The 12,117-nt window shown below is 38.1% G+C and overlaps 1 protein-coding gene across 1 annotated transcript in view; it reads left to right on the top strand.

Moving 5' to 3' along the window:
* The first annotated feature begins 9,685 nt into the window (after nucleotides 1-9,685).
* cdh12a (cadherin 12a) overlaps nucleotides 9,686-12,117 on the top strand; it is a 42,624-nt gene continuing 40,192 nt past the window's right edge. Inside the window, exon 1 of the mRNA XM_039677939.2 lies at nucleotides 9,686-9,980. The gene's annotated coding sequence lies outside the window, so the exon portion shown is untranslated. The remainder of the gene's footprint in view (nucleotides 9,981-12,117) is intronic.

Genomic DNA, 12,117 nt, shown 5'->3' with positions numbered 1-12,117 from the left:
CAAATGCTTCCCAAGGCGTCAGTTAAGTGACGCCTTGGGGGTGAGAATGGGCTGTGTTTGTGCACACACACAAAAAAATGGGGGTTTATTGTTCTGTGTAGCAAAACATATCTTGTTACAAACAAAGAGCCTTGGTGTAAAACAACTGAGCTAACAGTGCCAAAAATGTGCATTTAATCAATACCGCTTTTAATATTTCTCATATAAAATTCCACACTAGTGTAAGTTGTGTCTTGGCCTACTCTTTTAATTACAGAATTCAAGTAGAGGTTTCTAACCATCCAGTCGTGCATGGTGAATGAGTCAGGTGTTGCTGGTCTTTGACTGAGGACGATCCTTGAATCAAAATGTTGTTCTGTGGAGCGTCTCTAAGGTCTCATTAGATGGACCTTTTGGGAGGTTTACTGAGCTGCAAAACCCTTAATCCACTAGTATCAACAGTCCAATACATGTTTATGTGGACACAGAAACAGGACATGAGCACATAAATTGACCACAGAATGCCAAAAGTATGGTGGCCGAGAGAGCTCAAAGTGCTGCGAAAGGGCTTGACGTGCTGCAAATAAATTGAACATGAATTTACATGTAATCGCACTTAAACCAGTTTGGCTTTTCGTGATTTTGAAATCGCAAAGGCTGCGATTATTTCTTATGCAAAGCTTGTCATTGATGTACGCCACTGTAAACACTGCTCCAACTAAAAGCATAAAGCAACACGTGTCAAATATCTTTCCAAACATGAGAAGCTTTTATGAACCTCTTGTCCAACAAAAGACAACAGTTAATAGCATGCTTTTACTCCAAACTCACTCTCTCCTTGATGTGGCTTCGTATACAGAATAAGGCAGTTGTGAGTTTATTCAATCATCATGTTTATTCAAACAAAGAGGTTTTAATATTCTGTTTATTCAGCTACAACGATGGAAGGATGTGCATTATCGAAGTTCTGCGGCGGGTTATATTTGGCGTTTCTGCGTGAGAGTGCCCTCTGGCATTCAGATGGAGCAGCATTTACTACTGATCCAGCTGTTTTGCTCTGACAAACTGCGCATTCAATAACCACAGCCTTTGCCAAATTGCATGGGGTTTCATTGCAATTAATTGTGCAGCCCTAGTTGCAGCGCATTGAGCTCTCTCAGCGACCACTCTCTTGGAAACACTTCTATATTGTGACTTTTTGTATAAATTAATTTACATGGTATCTAATACATGGTCTCTTTTCGCGAGCTATCCGATCAGAGAAAACGCATGAAGTGGCCAGGTGTAAACGGCCCCCTAGAGAGAGCGGTCTCTTCCCTGTGCCTGCACACTGGTGTCCTCGTTGGTCCATGGTCGGGGCCTAGAGAGGACAAGCCGCGATGCCGCAAGCCACCGCCCCCATATGACAAAATATTTATATTTCAAACAAATTTTCCACAGAAATATTAAACAGCACAATGGTTTTCAACATTGATAATGTTAAAAATGTTTCTTGAGTACCAAATCAGAATAATAGTCGAATGAGTTTTGAAAGATCATGTGACTTTTGAAAACTAGAGCAACAGCTGATGGAAATTCAGCTTGGCCATCATGGGAATAGATTAATGTTTGAAATACATTACAACAGAAAACATTTATTTTAAAATGTAATAATATTTCACAATATTTTATATCAATATTTTAAAGAGAGTTTGCGAGCGTCCCTTCAGTTGACATTTTTTTATGTTTTTTATATCATTTTTGATTTTGATTTTTTTTTTCATTAATGATTAATGATTTTTTAATCATTTTTTGATGTTCCCTGCTTCATTACTGGTGCAATTTCTAACAGCAGAAAATCAGGCCAGTACAAATTTACAGCTTATAATTGGGACTCAACTCTAGCTAGCCAGATGTGATATTTTAAACCACTGAATGAACTGTTCCTAATGCTTCGCTGCTTTTCTGAGACTTTCTCTTTGACGACACCATCAGAATAACCATAGTGCATAGATGCCTAAAACAAACGGGTTCAGAGTCATTTTATTTCCAAGGCAATAAGATTAATTTCACTTTTGAATGATGGAGTAATGATGGCCCTAAACACCCTGAATTTTGAATTGTTTGGCTGTTCATCACAGTCAGCAGCCAGTAATATGTCCATGTAAACAAAGCCCATTCCTATACTGAGTGTAAGGGACACTATGTAAGCCCAGTACACAATCTAAGGTAATCTAATGTGTGAAAATTTAGCCAAGATGGCTGAATTAATTGTTTAGTCACTGCGATGCCCCTGCGGCATTTGAAGTGTCCTTATTCTGTAGCCAGCTAGAGGCAATTATCTAAGCTTAGCCTCATGCTTACAATTTGCCCTCTTGGCATGTCATGGTCCACTGTTTGTTCAATGTTCTCTAATTGTTGCCGATAATGTGTTGTGCAAATACATTGGCACTACATGCTGGTGATGTTGTAAGTCTCGTTGCTGGCATGTCTTATTGTGGTGCATGATGCATCAGCTAAATGCATCAACTGTAAGAGACGTTGTGTCTCCACGGTTTCTCTGGTCACCTCCTGATTGCTGTGCTCTGTGAGAAACATTGTACCATCAACAGCCTTCCACCGCACCCCTGCAGGATACCGCCTCATACACCCACCCAACTGCAGCTGAGAATGACCTGTGCAGAGTCTCTCTTTACATTATAAACTTTACTTTACATTATACAATCTCCCAAAAAGAGCTAATATGTTCCCTGTGTCTGCATTCATATACCTAGACAATTAACCACAAACGACAATAGTTAATTGCATAAGTAGACTATATTTTACAGACAGGTTAAAATTAGCTCAATTGTACATCAATACTTAATCAAAACGGATTATAATTAAATATTAATATATCAGTTAGGTCTATATCAACTCTAAGATAGTCCCCGTGGAATTTATTTGTGATATGATATTCCGTTTGTCCAGCAAACTGATCATGCAGTCTTTATCAATTCTCACACAGAAATCATCTCAGAGACTCGCAGGAATGGCAATTCCGTCCGTTTGAATGTTCTTTTGAGGTGCAGTTGCCGGTTGGTTTCAGCTACAGTAAATTAACTTGCCTCGCAAGAAGGAATGAACAAAGTAGAATTCGAAAAAGGTAAAAACAAAACTTAAACAACGAAAGATCCCCCTCCCCCGTTGGGGTATCACGAAGGAGTTACATGGTGATGCCAGGACTGGAGAGAGAATGCAATTTATAATCTGAGGAAAGTCCAACCTCTCCGTGTTGGCTCGGCCAATAAGAGGGTTAGAAATCCCGGGTGGGGAATTATGTTTATTGCTCTTTGTTCTAAGGGTGCTCGTTGTGCTACTAATATATTGTTGTTGTCAACATATCATGTACACAGTCATTTCGATCTTCAAAGTACCAGGTTATAGAGACCAAATATGCCACACATACAATTCTGGTTACCCACAGTATACACAGTCTGAACATTAACCCATTAGAGTTACGAAAACATAGACTAACAACATAAAGGAAAATCATAAGATGGAACATTAGGTACATGTAATACATTTATCACATGGTTATATATATATATATATATATATATATGGGTGTAACGGTACATGTATTCGTATTGAACCGTTTCGGTTCGAGGTTTCTGGTTCGGTACGCATACAAACCGAACGATTGCTTGGACCATTTTTCCTGCCGGCAAAATTCGTGCTGACGCGGCCAACACAACGTTGCGCAACATCAAATGGCAAGCGTAATGAAAGCAGAACGAAACTGCGCTACCCGTTATGTGCTTCACGGATCGTTCATCAGTTCGGACCAGCAACATCTGTGCAGCGCGAGCCGATCTCGATCAAGCAACACTGTTACTACACAGCGCTAAGAGATCCGGTAAAGAACACATTTGAATTCGCCACTGAGGTAATAACATCGCTGCGAGATCTAGTGAGAAGCATTCACATTTCTCCGTTATTAACCGTAGATCTCTATTAGATCAAACAGCGCTGTCATGGAAACCAGGAGAAACATTGTGCCGTGAATGAACTAGTAATACTTTCGTCCACAGACCAGCAACATTCACCATGGATTTAATATAGTAACACTAACTGGAGCCAGTTTGGCTGGAATGGTGAAATGCTTTCAAGTACTTCACACATCTTTTTCCAGCACTTCAAAATTCAAATATTATATAAATAAATATATATTTAAATGTTATTTTTAATGTGATGACCAAAACATTATTTGTTCATCCTTCAAAGATGACCCCCATTTATAAACCTAAAAGTTTCAAGATCTAGGAAAACTCACAATTATTTAAAAATATTTTTTCTTTAAACAAATAGGACATTTCTCTGGCATTTCTTTCTTTTTGCTGTATCGAAAACGTACCGAACCGTGACTTTAAAACCGAGGTATGTACCGAACCGTGATTTTTGTGTACCGTTACACCCCTGTGTGTGTGGTGTACACAACATTCCTTCTTGCCGTAAAGGGGGAAGGATTTGTTTTAACTCAGTTCGCTATGAAAGTGTCAATGAACGCCATTAGGAACAGACTTCCTGGTGCTGACTGGTGAATTACTAGTGTGTAAGTCAAAGGTTAAAAGCTTTTCAACTGTGGATTTGAATTAGTCCCAACTGACAGAGTCCAGATACCCAACAGCCCCCCTTTTGTGGGATGAAGTCCCTGTGTGGACATCATCGGATGACAATCATTATAATGGATTGGCGGGTGAATCATGTTGGTCATGCAAGCAGGTGGTCATTAGGGCTGAGTACTCAGCTCTATGAGATTCTGGCATGGTACCCTCTTTATGGGGGTTCTGTCGGGAACCTCCAGACATGGCTTTCGCGAGCTTGGCTGTAGATGTTCACATCTCGTTGTGCCTCCTGTACAGGATGAAGGCCAAGCCCAGTATCAGGGTGTAGTTGATTACCGTAGAGATACACAGCATAATGTCAGCTGCCATCCAGGATTGGACAACAGGTGAGGTAGTTTAGATGGGCAGTCGAGGATCTTGTGGAAAGGAGCATTATTCCACCCATTTAAAGTGGTTATTGCAGTAAATAAAAACAAAACAAAACAGTGCAACCAGTTTAGTTTGATTCATAACAGGTTACATATCAAATGGCTCTTTTAATTTTTTTTCTTTTTTTTTTAAGTGAATCAAAAACATACTGCTCAACGACTGAAAACGACTCTTATGAGCAAGAATGTCTTATTATACAAAAATATAACTCAGGTTTGTCCAAATGTATCTGAATTGGATAAAATCAAATACAAATTTAAACTGAATCAAATCCACAGTGTGTGAATTAGAATACTGATTTAATTCCCATTCGATTCTATTTCGCTACCCAGACTTATTCGAATGCATAATCATTTGTTTTTAATGTTGAATTTATTTTCATTGTTTATTCAGAGAAAGAAGGAGGGAGGGAGAGAGAGAGAGAGGAGAGAGGGGATGGGGGGGTTTGTCAGTCCTGCTGCAGTTCTCCTGGAGGCATCATGTTTGCTGAAGTATGTTTGTATTCATTAAACTTAATCCTGGGTGTCTGCAACAACCCTGAATAAAGTAATAATAATAATAATAATAATACATATATGTTTGGAATACTTTGACACAATAATTGTATGAATGTTAACTGTTTAAAGTATGGATCAAACAAATTACAGGACATAATAACTTCATTTTTATTTATCTTCTGGTTTTAGTTTATTTCGATTTTTTATGTCACAAAATAGCCAAGCTTGCTGACCAACCCACATCTCTTAATCATCTGCTTTACTTTTTCTGCCCGACTGCTGCAGGCGCTTCATATGATTCAAAGAAAGATTATGTCATGAAGCTTTTGCCCGAGAGTGGTTTGTCCTCTATTCTTGGTGTAAATCAAGTCATATCCCAGCAGTCTGCATCACAAGGTCTCATCAGTCTAACACCTAGTACAATCATCCAATCCATTAGGGAACTTTTTGAAGTTTCTTTTGCTGGCCTTTTTACATCACACAAAAGTGTTATATTAGTTTTGCCTCGAAGAGGAAAGTGAAGCCATATGCTGATTTCCACTTACCTCATCGCAATGAGTGGCAGACTTCAACACATTAACATTCTCGCGTGCAATCTATAAAAATAGCTCATTCTTTGCTTGCCCTATCTTTTCTTCAGCCCCATGAACATCTCAGAGAACATTTAACACATGTGCTTTAAAAGTATCACAGAGTTTCCTCTCAGGTGAGTGTCACATACAATAGTAGTGGATAAACTCAGGGGATTTTAGCCCACCATAATCCCATAAACCAAGTGAAATCTCTTCCTCTACAAAAACCAATTTACAATGTATGAGTAGATAGAACATACCAAGAACCATGGAGTTCCAGCAAATTGACTTTGTGAGAGCATCTTTGACCTTAATCAGACGGTCAAGCACGGTCAAGTGTTGTGGTCGTGTATCTAATGAAACTGAAAAGAACCAGGCTGACTGTGTGTGAAGTGATGAGGCCGAAACAAATTAAATAGCTCTCAATGTAAAGAGAGTGAAGCGAAATAGACTGGCAGAGAAAATAGACTTTCTTTTATGCATTCCAATGATGGCACCTCAGCAGTCAAATTATCAGACTGGATGCAGACCGCTCTGCACACACGGCAGGGTTGATGGGTCTGAAGGTGGTCTCCCCTGCTCCCCCTGTGCCTCTCAGATACTGCATTTGGACTTTGAGCCCTTTCTTCTCACAAAGAAACTGAATCATACTGCAGCTAGCTCCATATGGATCTCTGCTCACTAGAGAAATTATCTATCGCTGTCAGATGCCATCTGATGGAAGAGCACAGGGGATTTTTACTTATAATTTTCCCCTATCCTGTCTGATAAATTATATGGGGTTTTTCATCAGCAATGCAACGGATTGTCTTTCAAATACCCTTATTGAAATGATATCCCTACCCATCTGTCACAACTTTATGCTGAATCCCCCACTGCGGGTAGGTGAAACACGTTTGACATTGAAGTCTTTGCTGCCCAATAAAGCGTTTAATAATGTTCATTAATAAGTGAATGGATGAGTATAACTGCCAAACAACCTGTTATTGTGGTAGAGCTCAGTGTCTCACGGTATTCCCCAAGCAAAACATTTGGTTTCCTTTGGTGGACATTTTCAATTACTTGCTTTAATGATATAATTATATATATATATATATATATATCTCATCCAGCAGGTTTGTGCGTAAATATATGTTTTTTTTTCTGAATTAGAATTACATGAATTTAAATATACTGAATAACATTTTAAAGAAAATTCAGTGGATAGCTAACGCCAGACCACGTATCATTGAGAATTAAACGTGTTCTGGAAACCACGTTCATTTTCTCGGATTTGAGGTGTGGTTTACGAATGCCCGGAGCCGTATTATTGGGTGCTAAGAATGTCTTTCAAATGTGCCTATGTGTAGCTCATAGCCAATCGGGTCAATGATACCAGATTTTTTTTTTTTTTTTTGTAGACAATACAATATTTTGGAAAGAAGTCTCTTCATACAGTAAAAACAGTAATATTCTGCAATATTATTACATTCTAAAACATTATTAAATCTGTTGTCTATTTTAATATATTTTAAAATGTGACTTATTTTAGCTATTAATCTAGTCTTCATGATCATTCAGAAATAATTTTCCTAAACTGTAGAATAAATACTGATATGAATTCATATGCTTCATATGTTTGTGGAAAATATATATATTTTTTTTTTTCCAGATTCTTTGATGAATAGAAAGTTCAAAAGAACAGCATTAAAGGGATAGTTTACTTTGAAATACATTTTTGGTATGTTTTAGTTACCTCAAGGGCAACCAAGATGTAGGTGTCTTTGTTTCCGCAGTAATTTCAATTCTTATATTTTAATACTGTTCCTTTTCTCACACAAGCCGTTTGTTTGGTGTCTTAGGCCATCAGTGTGTACTGACATTTATGAATCATTAAACCATGTTTAATTTGGATTTCTCTGTGCATGCTCTTTGAGGTAGAGATCACAGACCTGCATTATATGACTGACAGAAAAGAACGGCTTGACCAAAAATTATAAAACTTTAAATTACTGCAGAAACAAAGAAACCTACATCTTGGATGCTCTTGAGGTAAGCTATAAAACATACCAAAAATTAATTTCAAGTGAACTATCTCTTTAATTTAAAATATACAAACCATTTGTAACATATATGTTCTTACGGTTACGTTTGGTTAATTTAATCTGCCCTTGCTAAATAAAAGTAACAAAATATTAATGGGACCAAACTTTTAAAGAGTAGTGTGGAAGTAAATTATTTTGGAAGAGCCATGGCTTTGAAAGGAGGTTGGGATCTTATGCTTTTAAAGCTAGCTTGCTTTAGGTAGCCAATCTGAAATTGCATAACCTGCCTTTAAATGACTTGTCATTTTTAAAGAAACAAACAAAAACAAAACAGAAACGTTATCTAATTTATTTTTAGAAATGTGGATATCTCCAAATGGAGAGTTTGTCAAGATTTAGCTCACCCTACCCGTAAACACAACCCTCACATTTTCTCCCACAACGTAGGCTTTACAAGGTTAAAGTTTATTTTTGTTTGAAACTTAAAAAAAAGCACAATATTGTTACTTATCACTGCAAATGATGTTTGGAGCAAGAATGATGACTTTCGTTTGTATTACGTAATACATTCTTCACATGTGGTTCCGACATCCTCTGAATGTGGTTTCAGTGATCAGATCACAACATTTTGGACATCCTTTACTAACTGTAATCGGATTACCTGGATGCTAATACCAGGTCTAAGCGGGGAATATATGTTAACATCTTCCTCTTTTAGTACACTGTGTGTGTGAAGTTTAATGATCACAGACCACATCCAGTAGATGCTTGTCTCACACCTGGAGGCCTGAATGATCTCAACGCCTTGATGGTTTGGCATCTACTGAAAATTGCAGAACTTTCTTCAGATTTTCTACCCCCACACTTGGACCCCCCTCACTCAAAAAAGAGTCTCTCTGTTATAGCCCACCATGTGTTGTGAGGATTATCTCTTAGTCTAACTCCGGATGGAAGCTTGCCATGCCATCTGCTCCGAGGATGATCAGACTCAGGGATTCACGCCAATGCCTGACCAGCAGTAAATTAAGGTAAAGTGTTTGTGAGGAGAAAACCCAGAAACACAAATAACAACACTCTGTGTTGCCCAGTGTGTTTTTGCCACACCATTAACATGCTCAATGGCTTTGCATTATAAAGTCATAAAGACTTTTAAAAGTCTTTTTTAATTGGGTCAATCCACATCCAGGGATTCACACATAAGTTAACAAAGAGTGAAATAAGCCAAACAGGAACATTTAATTAGCGAGATTTCGAGAATACCAACGCTATTCTACCAACGTTCAACGTTCATGAGCAAGGTGAAAACTAGTCAATGTAACAAAAATGTGTCAGCTTGCCTACTGAAGATCTCTATATCCCTTCAGGGTAACACAGAAAAGCTGACTACGCCGACTATGTTTAGCCCTATTGGGACCCGCATTAATCTGGTATTTTAGGGGGTGGGTGGGGGGGGCAATCTCTGGGAGGGAAGTAACGCCGGACGAGCAGCCTCTGACACCCACAGTATCCCTGTGACGAGAGCATCAGTCCTGAGCGCACATGAGCATTACAGAAGCCAGCCTCTCTCTCTCTCTCTCGCTCTCCCCTGTCCCCTTGACACTGCAGGGGTGAATACTGAATTCAGCGAGCGCTTTGCTCTCCCCCTCATTCTGTTTTCACAGAGCTCTGCACAATGCTCAGATGAGAGAGGGAGAGACAGTGTGTAATAGAAAGAAAAGGCAAGTTAAAGAGAGCCAAAGAGAGAGCGAGAGGGTGAGCGTATTACAGAGAGTGGTTGAGGAGAAGACCAGAAAGAGAGCGTGTGTGCAAGACCGGAGAGTTTATTGCAACAGCGACTGGAGGTCTGGATTGTGCCGCTTTAATCCTTGGGAGACTTTGTGGGACGTTTGGAAGGTACGTGCACATTTTTGTAATTAAACAGCCTGTTTAAAAGTGACCACCAGGATAATTTCTTTCAGATTAAATGTGAAGTGAAAGCAAACTATAGGAATTCCAAAAAAATGTAATAGCCAATGGGGAGCTCCTGCAGTTGTTGTGTGATCATCATTCAGAGGTTGTTACTTAAACGAGTACTGAAATGTGAGTCTACCACTTTTTGTTATCACTCTGGAATGAGACATCCTGTAAAAGACAAGTGCTCATGTAGATATGCGTAATGTGTGACTGTAATTGAGATCTAACTGAAGCATGTGATAGGCAGCTAGCAGCCATTAAGCAGATGTGAGGGGTCAGCTCTTGGTGATGCACTGGTGATAGATAAAATATTTATCCTAAGTGAGTGCTGTTATGAATAAGAAATGATTTGCGATTAATTTCTTCCCATTTTTAACAATAAACTACTTTATAAATGTCGTGGGTAGTTAACCCAAAAATTAAAATTTTGTCATCATTTACTCTTGTTGTTCTAAATCTGTATGATTTTCTTCTTCTTTTTTTGTCCATACAATCAAAGCCAACTTTTGACTTTCAAAAAATCTTTGTGTTTCACGGAAGAATGGTAGTCATACAGGTTTGGAATGATATGAGTGTGACTTAATGACTTTTCATGTTAACGTGAACTGTTTCTTTAAGATTTCGCACAGAAAGATTTCGTATGGTTCAAAGATGTTCTTCATGAATTTTAATATCAGGCATTTTATCTTCAGAGCGACGGGGATGGAAGGCAAATTCGGAATAAAAAAGGCAGACAATGAGCATTGTGCTGTCATACTGTCAGTGGAGAACAGTGTTTCAGGTATCAAACAGAGTAGTTAACTAAACAAATAATGACACCGCACATGCCGGAGGTGAAAAAAGACTGTGCAGACCGATCTCATAAACTTAGTCAACCTGAAATCTTTAGTCATTTCCTGTAAACTACAATAGGAATCACAATGTTCTGCCCAAGCATAAGTCTATCTGAGTTGCCTCATGCCACATAGAACAATGATGGATGATTGTTTGAAATGGTCCCTAGATGGACTGTCATTGTGTTTGATTGTTTTGTATTCCTGTGTGTTTGCATAATTACCCCATTGTTTCCATATTAAAAACAGTGGAATGTACATATCTGCATTTGACAAGGAATCCATTCAACATTGATTCCTCTAAATTAACACACAATAACATGTGTTCTCCATTTCCCAAATGGCAAAGCTTTCAGCATCTTACCTCAGCTGATAATAGTCCATGGAAAGCCATTGTTCATGGTTTTAACGTCAGCTATGTGTGTTCAGACCTTCAAACGGCAGTATATCAGTGTCTGGGTTGCTCTCTCGGGCTTCATCTGGAAGGGCGAATAACTCTGTGAGTATGAGATTAGACACAGCGTTTCATTGGATCTCAGACTCAGAGGACAACAGCACAATTACACACATCTCTTTATTTACCACAGCCTGCATTAATGTGGTGGCTAAATACAGAATGAGAGGCACACAATAAGAAATAAGTGGAGAAAAGAGATATTATAAATGTGCTTACTGTATGTTTTACATTTATTTTGTTTCATTATATATTATTTCATATATATATATATATATATATATATATAAGAACTTCACAGGTTTGGAATGACATGATAGCGAGTAAATGATGACAGAATTGTCACTTTTTTGGGGTGAACTCCTTGGGTTAGTTCACCCAAAAAATCAAGCCAAAAGTCAGTTATTACATCAGAACGTAAGCGTTGTGCCGTTACACTACTTGAACTCACTCAGAGGCCCACATAGAACAAAATAAATAGTTTAATAAAGTTGTAATTTTTTTATTATTATATTTTATTTAATTTTTTAATTTTTATTTTTTTGCACACAATAAGTTTTCTTGTCGCTTGACAAACTTATGGTTGAGCCACTGTAGTTACTTGGGCTATTTTAGCAATGTTTTTATTAACTTTATAGGCCAGCAGGTTTCAATTACAATAGAAGCCTAAGGAGGAGTGAGAAAGCTCTCAGATTTAATTAAAAAAAAAATCTTATTTTGTTTTTCTGATGATGAACAAAAGTATTACAGAGTTGGAACAACATGAGGGTGAGTAATTACTGACAGATTT

This window comes from Pimephales promelas, chromosome 5 (genome assembly GCF_988280905.1).
Source record: "Pimephales promelas chromosome 5, fPimPro1.hap1.1, whole genome shotgun sequence".
NCBI classification, from domain to species: domain Eukaryota; kingdom Metazoa; phylum Chordata; class Actinopteri; order Cypriniformes; family Leuciscidae; genus Pimephales; species Pimephales promelas.
The sequence above is the reverse complement of the archived record's forward strand: the minus strand, read 5'-3'. Positions and strand labels throughout refer to the sequence as shown.